Source organism: Octodon degus, unplaced genomic scaffold (genome assembly GCF_000260255.1).
Source record: "Octodon degus isolate 3935 unplaced genomic scaffold, OctDeg1.0 scaffold00032, whole genome shotgun sequence".
NCBI classification, from domain to species: domain Eukaryota; kingdom Metazoa; phylum Chordata; class Mammalia; order Rodentia; family Octodontidae; genus Octodon; species Octodon degus.
The window spans coordinates 18,470,633-18,481,671 of record NW_004524608.1 but is presented as its reverse complement, the minus strand read 5'-3'; positions in this window follow the sequence as shown (position 1 = coordinate 18,481,671).

The following is an 11,039-nucleotide window of genomic DNA, read 5'->3' as shown; positions in this document are numbered from 1 at the left end:
TCTTACCTTTTTACTAGCTGCACCAGCGTCTTCAAGATCTAAAACTCTGTCTTCACTTTCACTTAATCGGTTTTGCAGGCTTGTAAATGAGATTTTAATCTCCTGTAAATCTCTTTGACTCTGCTTCATGCAATCTATTTCTTTCCTGTTTTTCTCATTCAAGGAATACATCATTTTTCTAATCTTTTTTTTTTTTTGTCAATGTCTTCTTAAAAGCAGTTATAAAATCTTTTACTGCAGTGATTTTTTCAGATTCGGTTTCCTCCCTATTTTTCTGTAGTTGATTCTTTACTCCAGATGCGATGAGTTCTGAGAATTCTTTTCTTATTTTAGAAAAGAAGTCCGCTCTGAGTTCGTCTCTAACTTTCTGCTGTTGCTTACTTACTATTGACGCTATTAATTCATACATTTGCGCTGAGCTAGTAGAAAATAATTTCACTCTGAGATCCTCTATGACTTTCTGCCCTTGCTTATTTACTATCGATTCTATTGATTCGTACATTTGCGTTGAGCTAGTGTCCACTGCAGTTTTTGTGGGGGGGGCATTGGGTTTCCTGGATATGTCTCTGCATTTGGTTCTTTACTGCAGATGTTATTAATTCAGAGATTTCTTAATTTATTTCTAATCTGAGTTCTTCTATACCTTTCTGTAGCTCTTTCTTTATTTCAGAAGGCATTGATTCATTGCTTTCAGCTGTGTGATTCCCAATTTGTTCTGTGTTAGTGTCCTCTGCACTTGTTATGGGTGGGCTTGGGGTCTGAGATTGTATTTTGTTCCTTCTCATCATTTTGTGTAGCACTGTCTTCTTACCTTTATTGTAGATCTTTGTTGTAGTTTTAACCTTAGTACCTGCTGAAGTTCAGGTGCAAATCTACAAAGTTTGGATTTATCCAGCTGTGCCTGTGTTGGGTCTGGCTGCTGTGCTCTGCTCTTTCCTGTTGCTGCCCTTGGGGTTGAACCTGTTGTGCTCCTGTGGCAAGATGTTCTGCTCCTGGTTTAGCTGGGTAATTCTGTCCGTACACTCTCTGCAGGGATTGCAGCTGCAGGGTTTCACCCAGGCCTGAATGCCAGGCCTGAGCTGAGTCTAGATGGGACAAGGTGGAGTAGGGGGCAGAGGCAGCTCTCCCACACACTCAGTGGGCCTGCACTAGGATGGGTCTGGGTGTTCCTGGTATGGGGCAGAAATTCCTACTCAGCAGGCAGGGTGGGGGAGGTGCTTCGGAGTGGTGTGGTTTGTCCCAAGGGTGTGGAAGAGGGTCTCACCCACGCTGTGCCTGGGCTGGGACCAGTATGTCCTGCTGGCACAGGGTAGCCAGGAGCTCTCCCACACACTCACCGGACGTGGGCTAGGACTAGTTCTGGGGGTTCCCAGAACGTGGCCGAAATTCCTACTCAGCAGGCATTTGGGGGAGGTGCTGTGGAGTGTTGGGGGGCATCCCAAGGAGGCGGAAGAGGGTCTCACCCACTCTGCGCCTAGGCTGTGACCAGTAGGTCCCGCCTGCGCAGGGTAGCTGGAAGCTCAGCATATTAATATGGGTTTACTTTTTATACTGTGTTTTCACACTTTTCTGCTGGTTGTTTAAGACCAAGATAAAGCAAGACCTATATAACAAGAATGTAACTTTTGTACCTGACAAAGTCAGTCAAATCCCCTCAGGATTTACCCTGAAACGCTATACCATAGTTTGTAGATCCTTTGTCAGTGTCAGCTATTTGGATGACTCACAGCCATTACTTGACCAATTTGCTTGCTGAAAGTCTCAAAGAATGTTTTCTTTCCATGTGATTCTCCTTAGGCACACTCTACATCATCAATTACTTTCCTCTGTGGTCCCAAAATCTCGTTGATTAGTAAATTTGGGACACAATTAAGTTGTAGGATGTTAAAGTACAAATTCTCTTATTTTCTGAGTCCTCACTGACCTTGAAAGTGTAGGGCCAAAATGTTGGCTTGTCCTTGCAGTCCTTCTTTTTCTCTAATTTTTGGTCTGCAGACTGAAGTTGTTAACCCTCCAGAAGAAAAGCTTAGTGATATTATTACCCTACAAGATATTCAGTTGAGCTTAATCTCACTATCTGTCTGAATATCAAGCATCTTAGACATAATATGGAGCAGGTATTTTCCATCAAGTATAGATATGATAAACTTTAAATCCCTGCAGAATTTGAAGGAAAAAAAGAAAAAGGACTATTTTTTACAACTTCAAACATGCAAAAGTTAAACTTTTTTTGGAGAAGAGATCTCCAAAACAAAATTTTCCAGAATGGTGGTGTCCTAAAGAATTTGCTTATCAAGATTAGATGCAAAGTCATCTGCAGTCAAGGCCTTTGCCACTACAGCAGGAGTGACGGAAGCCTAGCTATTGCTCAGCTGGCAGCAGACCTTGACAATGTCTATGTAGTGCTCGTTTTAGGAACATACATAATGGCATAGTTGTGGGGTCAGAAGGCTTTCACTCAGATTACAGAAAAAGAGCTGGTAGCCCAGAAGTATGTCCCAGAGAGAGAGCAGTGTGTGAAGCTTTGAGTGTAAAATGAAAGGTTCAGTGGAGATCCCAAAAATCTGGGGAATACAGGAATTTGGACTTGTCTGAGGAAAGCTGCAAGGAGGGAACAGAGTGAGCCAAAACAGAAACCTGGAGACCTTAAACAAGTGCCTTAGTGGTAGAGCCTCCCAAGCCTGTTGGCATTCATATCTTGCCACAGATGCTTAACAAGACTTACTGATTTTTTCTTCTGGGTTTAGGACTTCTTTTGGTCCCATTCCTTTGTATCCATATGTCAAAAATTTATAAATGGAAATGTACATCTTGTGCCATTGAGTGTTGGCAGTGTTTAACTTTCTTTTCATTTGTACAGGTACTTGTAGTTAAGTGTGTCTTAAATCTCATAGAAGACTTTGCACTTGGCCTTTTCAGAAATGCTGAATATATTAGGGTTTTGATAACTCTTGGAGATGGAACAAATGCCTTTTGCATAAAGGGATGATATGCATGAGTCTGGGGGCCATGTTAAGAATGTTATGGCTTGTGTCTACATGTTTACACAAAGGCTCATTCCATCAATTGAGGTTGGCTTTTCAGAGGTGGCTCAAACTAGAATGTGTGATTTTTTTGTGATTAAAGTGTGTGATTAGTAAATTAGTCTCCTAGTTAATTTGGCATAATTCAGGCTAGGATGAAGACTATGAGTGCTATAACTACCCTCTAGCAGGCAGCCTTCACACAGTATAAGAAACATAAAGGGTGTTATCTTTCCATCATTGCTTTTGCTACCTTCTGCCTACTATGAACTGTTGACTTAGGCCTTCCTTGGAGCCAACCAATTAAAATTTGAAAATTTATGGTCTGTAAGCCAAATGAATGTTTTCCTCTTTAACTCTGGGTGTTGAATATTTTGTCTCCGGCATGAGAAAAATAATAATTACAGTTATACAAAAGAATAAACAAAATAAATCAAAACCTGGTGTTACAAACTTCACTAAAAATAAAATAAAATTATGGGACATATGTTTGTGTGATTTAATGAGCTTTCCTTTTACTGAAAAAGTATATCTAATAAAACACAAGTAGGTCTCTCTTAATCCAGTCAAACAGACATCAAGATTAAGGGTTATATTACACATATACATTTTAAAACCAATCTTGATATGTTTAAAATTGTTCAGAGTTTGTATACTAATGACCCATTTCATTATTGTTTGTAATTCTCAAATATTCTAAGCATGTGTATAAGTTATATGATCTTCTGTTTTTGATAGTCACTTTTCTAATTCCTTATTGGTTTTGCATTTATCATATGAAAATATGTGAACTATAATTGAAACCTCATAATATTCATAATCATCATTAATAATTTTATAGCAAATTTATGTTAATAAATGTTTTGTACTGCAAATGTAATTATTTTTAAACAATTTTATTGAGAAACAAATAGTAATGAGACAGTTTCAAAACCAATTAGTTTGAGAGTTTCAATAATTAATACATTGCATGCTGTTAACGTCTTAGTGGTTATTCATAGTGAAAGATGCTGACATAATATCCTGTCAAAGCAAATCTTTCTTCTCATTGAATTAAGAGAAAGTAGCTGTATGTCTATCATAACTATTTCGTATATACATATTATACTGCAAATTTAACACTTATTCTAAATTCAATATTATGGTGTTACAAATTGCAGAAAATGAATTACTTCTTTACATATGAACAAAAGTGACCTTAAGCATATAAAATCCAAGAAACTTTATCTTCTGGAAGAAAGACAATATTATGGTGAACAAATTATACAAAAATCTGATTTCACATAAATTATATTACAACTTCTGGTAGGCATAAAAATCATAGCTAATAGAAACTAAAAGTCTAACAATAGCTCCATAAATAAGATAGTTCAAATATTGATAGGGATTAAAAATAAAATTAATTGACCATATTATAGAAAATCAGACCCAGTGTGAGATGTGCCTGGGATGTCAGGAACTAGCTTGATCAGAGACAAATGCCTCTACAGGAGGGCAGAAAGCAAAGACCGTGTCTGGGCCTCTCAGCAGCAAGTTTGGCCAGAGACATCCATAAAATGAAAAGACAAGAAATAAAATGCAATCTCAAACTTCCAGCTCACACAGAAAAAGTCCAGGATACATCAGCATAGAATAAATTGGAATTCCCACAACTGAACTATATGAAATGATAGTAAGGAAACAACTCCAAATAGCTGTAGAAGAAATTAGATAAGAAATAATCTCTCATGTAAAAAAAGAAATGATAACCATATAGAAAGCATTGCTCAACATATCTAAAGAAGACATAGATTTTTTTTAAAATAGAAGCATAGAAAAACAATGGAAACCTTGAATGAACAAATAGTAAAGAATTACAAACCATGAAATCAGTTAAAAGTGATATCAAGGAAATTAAAAATTCCCTTGAAGATATCCTTTCAACTAGCAAACGTGAAAGGAAACATCACTTATAAGTAGGAAGAAATCAGAAAAAGTATTCAACAGCTGCAAGATAATGCAAAATAGAACAACTTAAGATTGATAAGTATCCATCAAAAAGAAGGGGTCATCAAAAATGACACAAAAAGATTATTTGTAAAAGTAATACCAGAAAATTTCCAAAATGTGGGAAAAGAATTTGACATACAATAAGTGATTGTTGTAGAACTCTAATTAGCCTTATCAAACATAAATTTACAACCCAGAAACATAATAATCAAGACCCCAGAAATTTAGCAACAGAATAGAATATTAAAACTACTTAGAGATAAACAGATCAACTATAAAACACAGCCCATCAGAATCATAGCAGATCTCTCAACACAGGCCATCTAATTAAGAAGAGCTTGGAATAAGCTACTTGATGTTTTGAAAAGAAACAGCTTCCAATGCAAATCAATGTGTCCTCCAAAATGACCTTCAAAATCAATACAGAAATAAGATACTTATACACCAAAGAACACCTGAAGAAGGTTATAAAAGTACAAAGTGTAATGAAAGATAGTCTAAAAGAGAAAAATATCGTCATAATTACAAGAGCAACAACAGAAAGAAACTACTAAACAAGAAAAACAAATAGATACAGGGAAAAAGTAGGGAAACAACATTAGGGAGATAACATGGCAAAGATATGCCAATACATTTCAGTTATCACCATCACTGTAAATGGGTTCAGTTGCCCAATCAAAGGAAGCAGACTGGCATAGTAGAACAAAAAATAAAATAAAACAACATATTATATACAAGAAATAAATTTAACTCAAAAGAAAATTCATAGGCTGAAAGTAAAGAGATGATAAAAACGAGTTAAAAGATGGAAAAAATACTACACATGATAGGAGCCCAGAAAAAGAAGGGGTAGCCATTCAAGTTGCTGGCACTGTGAAATTCAAATCAAAAATGATGAAAGGGGATAAGGTCGCAACACACTTGTCAGTGGAAAACTACAAGAAGAAAAAAAGCAATCATATATATATATATATATATATATATATATATATATATATCTCCAATGTAGAAGCACCTAACTATATAAGACAAATTTTAACAGACATAAAAAATTAAATGAGCAATAAAACTATTATATATATATATATATATATATATATATATATATCTCCAATGTAGAAGCACCTAACTATATAAGACAAATTTTAACAGACATGAAAAATCAAATGAGCAATAAAATATTGTACTCAGGGACTTTAACATCCCATTGTCAAAAAAGGTATATCAACTAGGTAAAAAATCAACAAAGAAATAACAAAACTGAACCAAACTTGTGAACAAATTGATTTAGTAGTCCTTTATGGACAGTTCCACCTAACAATATAAGAATACACATTTTTGTCAGCTGTACATAGGATTTTCTCTAAAATGTACCTCATATTAGCACACACAATATATTAAGTAAATGAAAAGAAATTGAAATTATCCCATGCATTATCTGATTATAGTGCAATGAAACTGGAATTCATTCACAAAAAAATGAGAAACTCTGTAAGCATAGAAATTACATAACACCCTCCTTAACAACCAAGGCATCACAGATGAACTTAAAGAGGAAATTAAGCAATATCTACAGTCAAACAAAGATACAGAGACAAGTTACCAGAATCTGTGCGATATAGTGAAAGAAATCCTCAGAGGAAAACTTACAGCACCGAACTCTCACATTAGGAAAGTAGATCAAGTTCACATGAACAATCTTATGCTATACCTCAAACTTCTATAAAAAGAAGGCAATTAAAGCCCAATTTCCAGATAACCCAGAAAATTACAAATGTCAGAGCAGAAATTGATGCTATTAAGATGAAGAAAATAGTACAAAAAGTTGATGAATCTAAGAGTTGGTTCTTTGAAAGATTAAATAAAATGGAAGAACACCTAGCCAACCTTTTCAAAAGAAAGAAAGAACTGGACTTCACGCAATAAGGAATGAAAAGGATGAAACCACTGCATATTCTTTGGAAATTCAGAAGATCATCAATACCACTTTAGTAGACTTTACTAACACAGAAGAAATACAGATTCTTCCATACATAGGAATTATGAACACTAAATCAAGAAAATTTAAAATTCTGAAAAACCCAGTATCACTGAATGAAATTGAAAATGTAATTAAAAACCTACAAAAAAAAGAGGTGTAGGTCCTAATGGATTCAAAGCTGAATTCTGCAATAGATTTAGAAAAGATTTAATGGCAATACTCTTTAAACTCTTTAATGAAATTGAAAGTGAAGCAATTCTCCCTAATTCATCTGGAGGCACATATTACATTGGTACCAAAACCAGAGAAAGACCCATCCAAAAAAGAAAACTACAGGCCATCTCTCTAATGAACATAGATAAAAATGTCCTCAGTAAAACTCTAGAAAACAAGAGTGCAGCAAGTCAGCAAGAAGATTATACAGCAGAACCAGGTTGTATTCATCCCAAGGATGCAGGGATGGATGAACATACAAAAATCTATGAATGTAATACCTATTAACAGAGCCAAAGACAAAAAACACATGGTCATCTACTTAGATGCAGGAAAAGCTTTAGACAAAGCCCAACACTCATTCATCATAGAAACTCTATGAAAGAAAATTGGAATACATCATGTTCACCACAATCTGATAAAAGCCATATGTGACAAACCAAAGCCAACATCATACTAAATGGAAGAACAGTAAAAACTTTCAGTCTAAAATCAGGAACAAGACAAGGATGTGCACTGTCACTCATCCTACACAATACACTTCTAGAAATATTAGCTACAGTAATGTAGACAATAGAGAAAAACAAATGGATTAAGGATTGGAAAGGAAGAAATGAAGTTAACATCATTTGCAAATGACAAGATAGTCTACATAGAAGGCCCAAAAAAGTGCACCAAAGTCAACATTCAAAAATCAACATTTATCTACAAAAACAACAAACTCACTGAGAGAGAATTTAGGAAAACCATACCCATCATGATAGAATCTTACAAAATGAAATCATACAAATCAATCTAACAGAGGAATTAAATGATCTTTACCATAAAAATTACAATAAAAACAGATTGAGAGGATTTCAGAAAATGAAAAGATATTCCTTACTCATGTGTAATAAGTACCAATATTGTGAAAATGACCATACTGCCCAAACTGTTATATGGATTTATTGCAATCCTGATCAAAATACCATTATGATACCTCACAGATCTATAGAAAATATTCCTAAAATTCATTTGGTAGCAGGAAAGACCCAGAATTGCAAAAGCATTTCTGATCAACAAAGGCGAAGTAGGAGATCTCAAAATGCTTGACTTGAAATTATACTTCAAAGTTACTGTGGTATTACCAGTATGATCTAGGCAAAAAATAAAACCATCCCTGAAGAACAATGGAACCAATGGACATAATTACAAACATAGTCAGCCATCTTATCTTTGAGAAAGGGGCCAAACTCATTCACTGAAAGAACAATAGATTATTTTAAAAATGGTTTTAGAAGAACTAGCTTTCCACATGCTCAAAACAAAAACTGAATCTATACTTATCACCATGTACCATACAAAAATCAAAATGGATTAAAGATCTAAATATTAAAATAAAAATACTAGATGTACTAGAAGAGAAAGTAGGTAGAAATCTCGAAGACATAGATGTTTGCAGAGTTCATGCTTCAAAACCAAACTGCATGAGAAATACTGCAACAACTGTGGTCTCATCCCATTAAAAGGTCTCTACATGTAAAAGAAAGTACCAACAGAGTAAAAAGAAAACTACAACCTGGGAAAGATCGTATCTAATTGTGCCTCAGACAAAGGTCTTCTATTTAGAATGTATAAACAATTACAAAGAATTAGGGCCCCAAAATTCAGACTCAATCCAAAAATGAGTACCTGAGATGAATAAGCACTTCTCAAATGAAGAAATAGACATGGGTTCTACAGCTTTGATCATTCAAAAAGTACAAATTAAAAGCATCTTTTCATCCAAGAAAGTCCAAAAAAATTAGTTAATATCCAATGCTAAAGGAGCTATGGGGAGAGAGGAGCACTTCTCTACTGCTGGTGGGAGTATAGACTGATAAAAGTGTAAATGAGTGTGGAGATTCTTTGAATACCTAGGACTAGACATCCCATTTAACCTAGTCATTTCTTCCCCTGTTATTATTCCACAATAATTAGAAATATTATACCACAGCAATATATGTGTTCCCTTGTTAATAGAGGCACAGTTTCTTAGCTACGTATTGGAAATAACTTAAATGACAATCAACTGAGAAGTGGATTAAAAAGATTCCATTTTATATAATGGAATATTACTCCCATAAAAGAAAAATAAACTTGAGGCTTTTTATACATGAATGGATGTAACAACAGGCTATATTCATAAGTGAAATAAATCCAACCCATATGTGTAAACATCCTATTGTCTCCCTAGTGTAAGAATCTTAAAGAGTATGCAAAATCTAAAAATTATGATAAATGTAATGAAATGGAAAGAGGTGAGCAAAACAAACAAACAATTGGGATGAGGGAAAGGAGTAAAGAAAGGTTAAAAAGGAAGAAAAATATCATGTATGTATATACACAGTATTAGTACAAATATTATGCTACTAATTCCTATCAATTTTTTGAAAGTAGCTGCTAATGCTTAAAATTTTTATTTTGATCAATTTTATATACATATATCTGATAATATGAACAAGTACTTTGAAGACAACAGTGAGAAATGTAACAATAATTGTTGAATTCTTATCATTTTTTGAAATTCTGTATTGTTTCTAATATTTCAACTATTTTTATTCTTTTTAAAATATTGTAGAAAATGAGTCAGTGTTTAATCCTGAGGAATTTATTAAACTTGAGATATTGTGGGAAGATACTGTATATGCTAAGGAAATAAGATTCATTATAAACCTTAAATAATGAAAAATTAATTTTGTCTGTATTAGTTTACAAGCATATTAAATACAATGGAATGAGAGTTGAAAAATCTCTGGAAGAATGCAAGATGAGTAGAAAGACTCTGGTGATTATAAGATGATGACCTACAACAAAGAGGATAAAGACTGGAATATTGAGCCCAGTGGAAATCAAACTTTTTATATAGATTAAAACTGACCTCTCACTCCCTCTAGGACCCTGAAAGTTATTAATGCACTAGTGTCTGTGTTGAAGGGAAAACAAAGTCCCTTGAACAATGTAAATCTAAGTGGGACATGTTTTTCTCTGCATGTATAATTGTGGATTACTCAAAATCTGTATATCAACCATGCACAATCAGAAACCTAAAGAATCAAAACAAATCTAAATAATAAATGTTACAACAGGAAAATGGATTAACAAGTATTTAAGAAATAAGTGTATTATTAAACAACACAGCAACCAAAAGACGTGCCATGTCTGCATCATTTTTGCATTGGGTGAAAAACAAAAGGAAAAGATATAAAAAGAACAATACAATTCAAAATTTGAAAATATTGCTAACGTTAAGAGTAATACTAGTGATTTGGATTTCATTAAAAATTCAGAGTACACCCAGTATCTCATAAAAATTAAGATTTAAGTTTACTGTAAAGTAAGAAGTAACTTTTATTGTATATTGGTCATAATAGAATAAATATTACTAAAACTGATAGTTAAATAAAAACAATGACATTTTTGCCCAACGTAGGATTTTATACTTACTTTTTTTCTTTTTTCTTCTTTTTTAAAAAAATTTTATTGATAAACAGATAGTAATGAGACAGTTTCAAATCAAATCGGAAGTACAGTTTCAAAAATAATACACTGCATATATTCTTCTTAGTGGTTAATTGCTGTACAAGATGAGGACTTGAGATCCTATTTACAAAACACCATTAGAACAAATCATTCTATTCATTAAGAGAATGCAACTATATATCTATCCTAACCACTTTAAATACACAGATACCAAATGGACATTCATCGGTACACTCCATTTTTTCTAAGTTCCGTTATTGGATATTATAGGTGTGTAAACTCAGCAAAATATTCTAAAAGAGTCCAGTAGCCCATAATAGCATTGGGTCTTC